Raw genomic sequence first — 9,401 nt, 5'->3', positions numbered from 1 at the left:
ACATGTAGAGAGTTTTGCAGTTGGCGCTGGATCGTATCTCGACGGGTTGCAGAAGTCCAGATGCAGATGTCGTCGGCGTATATTGTGATGGACGTGTGAGTAGGGATCAACGGGATAAGGGAAGCCATGATAAGATTAAAGAGGAGGGGGCTAAGGACACTGCCCTGCGGGACCCCACGGGTCACGTGGTGCTTGGTGGTGTCACCACCAGCGGTGCGCACGAAGAGATAGCGGCCTGATAAAAAGTCTTGTATCCATCGCAGAGGGCAGCCGCCAACTTGAGCCGCAGCAAGAGCGTCAAGGATGGCAGCATGGTTAACGCTGTCGTAGGCTTTCTTTACGTCGAGGAACACAGCGGCAGTCAATAATCCCTCTGCTTTGGCTTGTTGTACCTGACTGAGTAGGTTGATGACACAGTCCAGCGCTGAGCGGCCCGGGCGGAAACCCGCCCGTTAGGCCGGGTTGACAATCAACCCTTCGGAGTGCAGAAGGTGCTGGGCCCATGGCCAACGAGCACTCAACTGCCAGCTTTGCGAGCCGTTACACGGTTTTTAAGGGACACCAAGCTGTTAGACGGGTTATGACCCTGTCTGTGGCGTTCGTCGCCGCTTCGCGACATCTCCAGTGGGTGGGTGGATGTGTCTGGCATTCCTTTCTTTAGGTGATCTGGGGTAGCCGGCCCTCGTGATGAGGGCTACAATCCCCATTTTTTTCTTTGAATCATCATCATCATAATCATCATCAAGAGGTATCGTATTTTCCGGTGTATAACGCGCACTCCTAAAAACGGGCCGAATTTGAAAAATATGTATAACGCGCACCGCAACGGTGCTACAAGCTTCTGTACTGCCACCACTATACACAATAAACCAAAGCGGTGTATCATATATGCATATGCTATATTTGAAACACATTTAGTCAAATCCGTTAATCTTCGATGCAACGGCGTCCCTGTCAGAGTATACTTCAGTCTCCTCTCTGCTTTCCATTTCGCGTTCCTTCTCAATCACGCCATTCTTCTGAAATGAATTCAAGATTATTTACTGCTGAATAGCATCGTTAAGCAGCATCATTAACCTTTTGTTCAGTGCCCTTTCGCCGGTTTTGTCAACTGACCCTAAGAAATATGGGAGAAAGCCACAGCACACTCTGGCAGAAGCTAGAATTTGTACGTCACCGACCTGAAAAGGAACACTGCAGGAAAATATTTTCGTGTATAACGCGCACCGTTAGATAACGCGCAGGACCTTTTCAGAACACTTTTTTACTGTATAAGGCGCGCGTTATACACCGGAAAATACGGTACTGATAAAAGGACTTACAAATTTGAAACTTATATAGCCGCCATCAAGATAGTCCCCTCTGGGTACCGCACATTTAGCGCAGCGCTATTTCGAATACGCGAAACATTTTTCCGAACACATCCGAAACAGCAAAGAGCTGATGTCTCGTGACACGATGGGTTTGAATCTCCCGACCAACCTGAAACCTTTTTCCTATTGATTTTTGGAGAAAAGGAAAAAGGCACGGAGTGGAATTGTCTCGCGGTGACACAAAAATTGAGAAAATCGCGATACCTCTGAAAGGAAAACAAAAGATATCAAAATGTTAGGGAAGTTCAAAGACACTGACGAGACTGCTCTTCGCTGTTTCCTAAGAAGCCTTCCACGCATGTTTCGGACCGCGGAAACAGTGCTATGGAACAAGTACGTGGCTTCCGTTTGGGAAAAGTCAACCCCCACAAGCAGAGCCGCAGCGACGGGGGGTGCGGGAGGGGCAGCCGCCCCGTGCGCCCTCACCACTGAGGGCGCCGAACGGCAGGATCTAGCATGTTAGTTGGGCAGTACAAAGCGGGAATTAGAAGAATTTGAATTTACGATCTCGGCAGTGCAAATAAGCGTTTCCTTTTCGTTATGTACAGAGCTTCTGGCGGCAACAGGAGAGGGGGGAGGCGCTTCAGATTTGCCCAGTCCCGGGCGCAAACTGGCCTCGCGACGGCTCTGCCTACAAGTTAACTGCAGCCACGGCTCTAAAGGCGCCTAGATTGGCTTAGGCGCCTCCGAGTCACTCACAACGTAGTGCGCCTACATGCTTAAAACATTTTTCTCTTGTACTGATCACGTTGCGAAAACACGTGACGTGGTTAAAACATCCCTTTGGGCTTGTTGGTGTTGGGCTTGGTGGTGGCTTGTGGTGAAACAGAGGTAAGAGGGAGATATAAAAAGCAGAGAGATCGAGAGATCTGGGAGGCTTGCCTGATCAAGAAAGCGGGCAACACGTGTGTTAGCTCGGAAAGTATTTCGATATCTGAAAGGGAAAAGGAGTTCCTGTTGCAATGAATATAAGCACTTGCCATGTGACATGTCAGTAAAGTTGTTGAAAGTGAGCGCTCGATGTTGTGTGTGTCTGTGTTCGTCCTCGTTTTAGCGCTTTTACGTTATGGAACACGTGACGTGAATGCATATTTGCGCACTTGTGAAGCGAACGCGTAAGACGCGGCGAAACATCTCTTGACGGTAGCTCTTGTGTTGTCTCGCGGTATAAGTTTCGAATTTGGAAGTATTTTACTCTTTTAAATATAGATGCATACACGCGGCAGCTAGCGCAGAAGAAACACTTTCTCGAAGAACCTGGATGGGTCCTGGTTCACAGCTGTGTTTGTTTTTCCATTTATTTACGGTGCTTCGTCGGAAGCAAATGCTTTCTTTTTTTTTCTTCTTCTTCTTCTTCTTCTTCTTATTTTTCACAATCGCCACGCGTAGAATTGGGGCACTTTCGTTTCGGCTACAACGGTATACGTGCGCCTCGGGAGACGCCAGTGGCGCGTGACACATGTGAAGGTCACAATATGTAGCTAGTATTATGCAACAGTGCCTCAGTGCAGTTGCTTTTTCGGCGGCAGGCGACAGGCTCGCCAAGAAACCGACCGTTGCGAACGAGTCCTTTACGTCAGCCGGAGGTAGAAATAATAAATGAAGGCTCTTTTGGCACTATCTTTGACGGCTCCTACAAAAAGCAGCAGAGAACACAGAGAGGCTCTCGCTTACGTAAAGGTGTCGCAATCACGTACCGACTTTTCGAGGTTCAGCTGATTTTTTAAACTTTCGGTTCCACATGAATAGTGATACCGTAAAAGGAGTTAATTTGTGCGGAAAAGGAGCCACTATGTGTCCTCGAAATGCTGGTAACGTTTAACGCGACCAAGAAGGAAGGCTGCTTGTAGCGAACGAGTTCCGTGAAGCATGTAGAAGTGACTCACTGAGTGCAATTTACTGTCACGTTTTCACTATCTTATCGCACATCTAGGGCATCTGGCAACGTTTTCTACCGCTGAACATCGAACCCACACTCGTCTAGACATTCTTCGATCTTAAACGGCACTCTTAAAACGGTAAGTAACTAAGTAGGTAATTGGAGTACATTTACTTGTAACTCTGCACTGCGGAGGTAGGGTAAGGTAATTGGATGATGATGATGATGGATAGAAGGGAAGGGAATTGAAGTGAATAGCGCTTCGGAACTTCACTGTATAACATATTCTAACCATTCATCATCCTCCGCGGTATCGTTCTTTGTTGAAAACGGGAGGCGTACACCTTTTTATGACACTAAGAACACTTACGACATCCTCACTGGAAGATTCTAGTGGAAGAAAAAACCAAAAACTGTTCACGGAGCCGAAGTTTCGTCCCGTGATAATTATGTTGAGCCTTCACACCGTGTCGGAATGCATAGAGTGGAATACTGCGCACTTAGCAGACGACATCGTCAGCGTCTTTTCTTGTTGTCTGCAACGGAATATCTTATGGCGATGTCGCAGGAGGTGTTCCCCACGGTTAGCAGTGCACGTGCAGACAACGAGGAGAGCTCGCGTTCACGTGACAGCAGAAAGTTACGACGTTTTTCGAGTCTTCCGCTTGAGTATTCTGGGAAATGTCGCTCGTGTGAATACACGTTAAAGGTCGACCCGCATACGACGTGTTCTCGACGGTTTCGGCTCGGTCCCGAAAACAACAGGCTCAGACCTGTTTCGCCGACGTGTAGGTGAGCGGATGCTTTAGGCGAACGGCGGAAGTGACGCGCTGTCTTGACCAATCGCTGCCTGCCGGATTCGGTCGCCCGTACCCGTATATACGGCAGTGTCAACACCACCTAGATACAGAAAGTCTGCTTACTCGTCGACGGGAGGTAACAACTAAGAGTCAGCTAATCAGGATCGTGTCTTCAACGGTGGTAGCCAATCACGAATGTGCTTTCCAGCGGTCGTAGCCATGGAGACGAACCACCGTCGTCTGCGAGTAGTGATTGGACGTCGCCGTGTACTAAATGGGAAATCCTTAAAATAAAACGCAAAACGGTCCCATATCTTTCTCAAGACTGATTTTCTGGAAAGAGTGTTGCACTTTGCGTCTACAGTATCATCATCATCCATTCATCTATGTTGTTGTTGTTGTTGGTTGCGTCTACAGATTCAGATCTAATCATCTGCGAGTTCTTGAATTCGCAGAACGGCGAATCCCAGTAGCAGACGAATTCTGACCTTATATGTCCACGTAGCAAAGGCGGGAGAGGAGACAATACGCAGGCCTTCTGTACCTAGGTGGCTTTGGCAGTGTGCTCGCGCTTGCGTGGACACGCAATGAAAATAGCGGACGACCAAATTGGCGTGCGGACGAAGTGTGCAACACAATTGAGGACTTGAATAAGGAGTACACAGGAGCTTTCCTGTTGTGGAAGGGACCAAAAAAAAAGTGGTCCCATATATTACAAGACACCCAGATTCTCGCTACGGTGGCTTCCCTCTCCCCTAAAAGCCCAACGGTCCAACAAAATGGAAGGACTGTTTTCGCATTCTTTTTTTTTTTTTTTTTTTCAGCTATCTATACACGAAACTAGGTATATATTTGCAGTTTCCTCTCCTTTTAACCTGACCCAAGAAATCAGCAGCTCCTTTTTTAGAAGAAGAGTAACTTTCGCTGTCCGTCTGTATTGCGGTGACAGCAGTGAACAGCGAACGGAAGCGGAAATACAAGCAAGCAATCAAGTATCGTGTTTGTGGACTTCTGGTTCCAAACTATATGCATGCAGTATTTTGTTTTACATTCTACACGTGAAACCTTAGCTGCCCATATGTTCTTCTAGTTAGCTCTCGTAACTTAAAACGCCGCAAGGGGCTCCGAAGGCCAAGTCGCCGAGCGTCGCCGACGTCGCCCAAGGAACCGTCGAGAAATCTGTGTGTGTGTGTGTGTGTGCGGGGGGGGGGGGGGGGGGGGCTCGGCGGTTTTCAGTCGGGCTGACGTCACGAACGCTGAGCTCGGCGTTTTTCCGTCGAGGAAACGTCGTATGCGGGACCCACTTTATACAGTTCTGTAAATTATCATAAAACGGCGTACGTATACGCCCCGCCCTTTCCGTAGGGTGACAGCGGCATCATTCCGTGCAACGGTTTGCCATCTGCCTGTTATGCGGGGATGTTCTTTTTTAAGAGACCCATCTAATACTTTGCTCTCCCCGACGAACTCGTGCACCCTCACCACATCCCCATCCTTCATCCTCCTCTATCCTCCATCCATCCGTCCCTTCTTTGTGTTTTGTGTTCTTTTTCTTTCCTTTTTGCTTTTTTTTTTTTTTTTGCTATAGTCGTGACGACGCCCACTTCTGTGCGGCCAACAACGGCGAGCCCATCCTGCCATTGCCCCCCCACCCCCCTCTTTTTTAAGAGTGTACGGTTCTTTATATCAGAGGCCTCTCCGCATTGTCGCGCTTCTTGAGAAGGAGAGGGATAGGGAAAGAGTAAATTGTGGTTTCTTTCGCTCATATCTCACGAACGACGCAACTGACGAATCCCGTTCCTTTTGTACTCCTGTCAAGGTAACGACACCTTTCGTTCCGCTAAGAGAAATTTTGGCTCTTTAGGGCCCCTTTAATTTTCTTGTAATAAAGGGAGAACCGAAAGATGGTTCACTGTTAAATATAGTTTTGCTAATAAACTTTTCGTCCTCTTATTCTACTTTCCCGTTTTCCGTTCACAATATATTTGATAATCGTTTCGAAAGATTGATATTCACGAACTTTTTTTTTCTTAAAAAAAAAGAACACAGTCAGTCAATAAAAACGCTAAGCGGATGCACGCAACACAGCTCAGAGCTCAGCGCAAAGTGTGCGCAAAGATTCTGTTCTCCGCAAAGATTTGAAGTGCGTACTTTTATGCGGCAGAATAAACGACCGGTCACGTGTGCGGCAGCCACAGATATACAGAGTACGTATATGAATTCTACGCCGAAAGTTTTGTCTGGCTATTGTGCCACTATTTTTTTTTTTTTTTGGGGGGGGGGGGGGAGTGCTTTGCAGTCATCATGCCTGAAGCGAAAGTTGACCATGGGACGGCTGTGCGTCAAATAACCCTCGCGCGGGCAAAGTTAGTGCGACCAAGGCACTGACCGCTAGATGTCCCTTAATATCCTCGTGCTTCTTATAGGTAGCGTCAAGCAACAAGCAAGCAGCTTCCATGCATATTCGAGTTGTTTATATGTAAATGCATTGCAACTAAGCACGCGCGTGACATACGTGGCTCTGATAATTTGTAATTTGCAGCCAAAATTGCGATAAAATCGGTGCGAGACAACAGTCATTTTAACGTACAGCATTTTCGCTCAGTATACATAATTTTTGTTGTGGTTTACGGTATCCATGCAGCGGGGCCTAGACGTATGGCAGATGTCGCTGCGTTCGACGCAGTGTTATATGCATGCAATGTAGTTTTGCCGCCGAACTTGACGTACAATGCAAAGTTAGAGTCTATTTGGGCCCAGTGTTGCTCCTGAGTTTCAATTTCGATTCGTTTTTAAACTGCGAGAGCGATTCGGAGGAAAATTGTGACGTTAGAGTAAGTAAAGTGTACCCTGGCTGTTTTATTTCAACTCAACTCCAAACGAGCAATAAAAGTAATCGCAGCACAGCCGTTGTAGCCGACGCCGAGAAAGTTCGCAGTGTCCGGAATAAAAACGAAATCGCGCTATAGGCAGTTTCGTAATACGTGTCTGTGACAAACGTTGCACATAGTTGCACTTTCTCGTGAAACGGCGTCGAAATGGCAGAAAAACTGCCACGCGCGTTCATTCTTTCGCAGCTCCACAACAGGAGCGTGCATTATAAAGTTATCTAAACGAGGCTTACAACATGAAACGGAGATTTTCGGCAAGGCCGAGCCACTTTCGAGCGCGTAACTCCTTATGAAACAGTGCCACTTACGTAAGCCAAGCAGGGCTGCGGCCCATTGTTTTCAGCTTTCCGCTAGCATCCGAAAAGTTTGTATTTCCCCATACATCTTCTTAACTACGTTTCGAATGCGTGCGCTGGAACTTGGCCACCACAAAGGCCCGCAAAGTGCGTTTTCGGAAACGCGGGCAGACTGCCCGTTGCGTGTCATCGGATGTGAGAAACCGCGTTCGAAAAAGTTTGGAACAAAATGGCGGCGAAATAGAAAGCAGACGACTATCTGCTGGCGCACTGACATGAGACGTAAATTATCTTACTGCCGAGTGTGACACAGTGTGGCGTAACTTTAAAAGCGCGAACCGTTGAGGGACGTTTCTTTTTGGAAAAGTGCATGTAAACCTGCGGTAACTATAGACGAAGGTTGCCGCGGGAAGTTGCCAAGAAATATATTTATTCTGCTCAGCTGCTACAAAGTTGCTGTGAGGCAAGACACTAAAACAAGTGGGGAAGAAATGGGTGTTATTGTGCAGTTCGAAGGTCTTTTTGAGCGAACGTTAACTGCTTTTGAGTTCTTTAATGAGTAACTAAAGGGAATGTACTTGGTCCTTTTACTCCGTCTTTTTGGTTTCATTTGGCCTTCATTTCTTTCGCTTTGACAGACAGATATGTCTTCACATTAGAGCCCTGCATGGGCCGACTTTTCCGGGCTTTACCCGGCCCGGACCTTCACGCTTTCATGCGGCCCGGCCCGGTGACTCAGCGAATAGAGCCCGGCCTAGTATTCCCAGACGTGACGTACGCGTTTCTAGCTCTAATCAAACAAATTTATAGGTAAATCTATAAGAAGAGAAAACACGGCCGCAAACATACAAGAACTCTCGGTTTAACAACACAACAGCACGAGAATAAATTAAATCCAGAGCGCACGCGGGCAAGTTTTTCTAGAGGTAGAGGATGCCGTCGACAAACTTCTTCCAACCCTTACCCCTATCATCAAGGTTTGCGAACGTGTTTTTGAATTATGGTGAGGAGTCAGGAGCAATGTAGAGTGGCTTGGAGAATGTTATAGAGGGTCGAGTCATACGCATCCCTTGCTTGTTTTTGCAAATATGCATAGAAATGACGCAAGCACGTGATGATATGAACTAAACGTCCTCCATTGCATTGAATTAGCAGCGTGACCTGGTCGAGCCTGACTCTCGGAAACATGTTTGTCGGTCCGGGCCCAGCCCTTCTGGAGCACACAGCCAATAACAAGCCCGGCCCGACGCGCAGGCCGGGTCGGGGACCCGAGCCCGTGCAGGGCTCCATTTCAGATGTAGTGTGACAGGATAAATTGTTACACAAAAAAAAAAAAAAAAAAAAAAAAGAAGCGTTCGTCCTGCGCTTTCTACAAATCGGGAGTGACGACTATGTCCTTCTGTGCAATGGACGGTCTTCAGCTGTAACAACAATTCGATACAAGCAACGTATTTTTTTAATTTTTTTTCCTGTTTGTTATGCAAGCGTTTCCCTAAACTGCAGGAATGCACTTCCATTTACAATGATGCGTATATTTTCCGCAAACTGCCCATCGATATTGTCCTTAGTGTCTAGAGTATATTCCATAAAAAACAGAAGAAAAAAAACAAGCAAAAAGTACAAGTAAGCATTTTGCTTTAGAGACGACCATGCATTAGATTCTTACATGACACAAATTTGATCAGATTAGTAGGACAGTCGCCGTTTCAGATGACCACAGCACGACACAGCCTTTCTCAGGACGCACGTCAACAGCCAGTCGTCCAGTTGGCATATTTATTTTAGACCCCCCTTTCCACAAAAAAAAAAAAGAAGAAGAAAAGAAAAAGTCGCATCAGATGTCACGTCAAATTTGCACCGGCAACGGACGCAAAGGGGAAATATTCGCCCTGGCCTAGATATTACGAAACCGCAGGTGGCATTGTCTGCTCATACTTTAACATCGAACGCTATTTTACTACGCTTCCCTCCTTCCATAGGTTCCAAAAAAAGGAGAAGAAAGAAAACTCCGTGTCGTGAAACCTTCACCTCATCCATGTTCCTCCTCACCCATTTTCACCACCCTAACCCCCTCACGAGAGTCCAAAAGTAGCACGTGAGAAACTCCATCCCTGGGGCAGAAACGCACTCTTGGGTTTGCCCGTTGAATTCAGCTACTTCCT

This window comes from Ornithodoros turicata, chromosome 4 (assembly GCF_037126465.1).
Source record: "Ornithodoros turicata isolate Travis chromosome 4, ASM3712646v1, whole genome shotgun sequence".
Lineage (NCBI taxonomy): Eukaryota > Metazoa > Arthropoda > Arachnida > Ixodida > Argasidae > Ornithodoros > Ornithodoros turicata.
The sequence above is the reverse complement of the archived record's forward strand: the minus strand, read 5'-3'. Positions refer to the sequence as shown.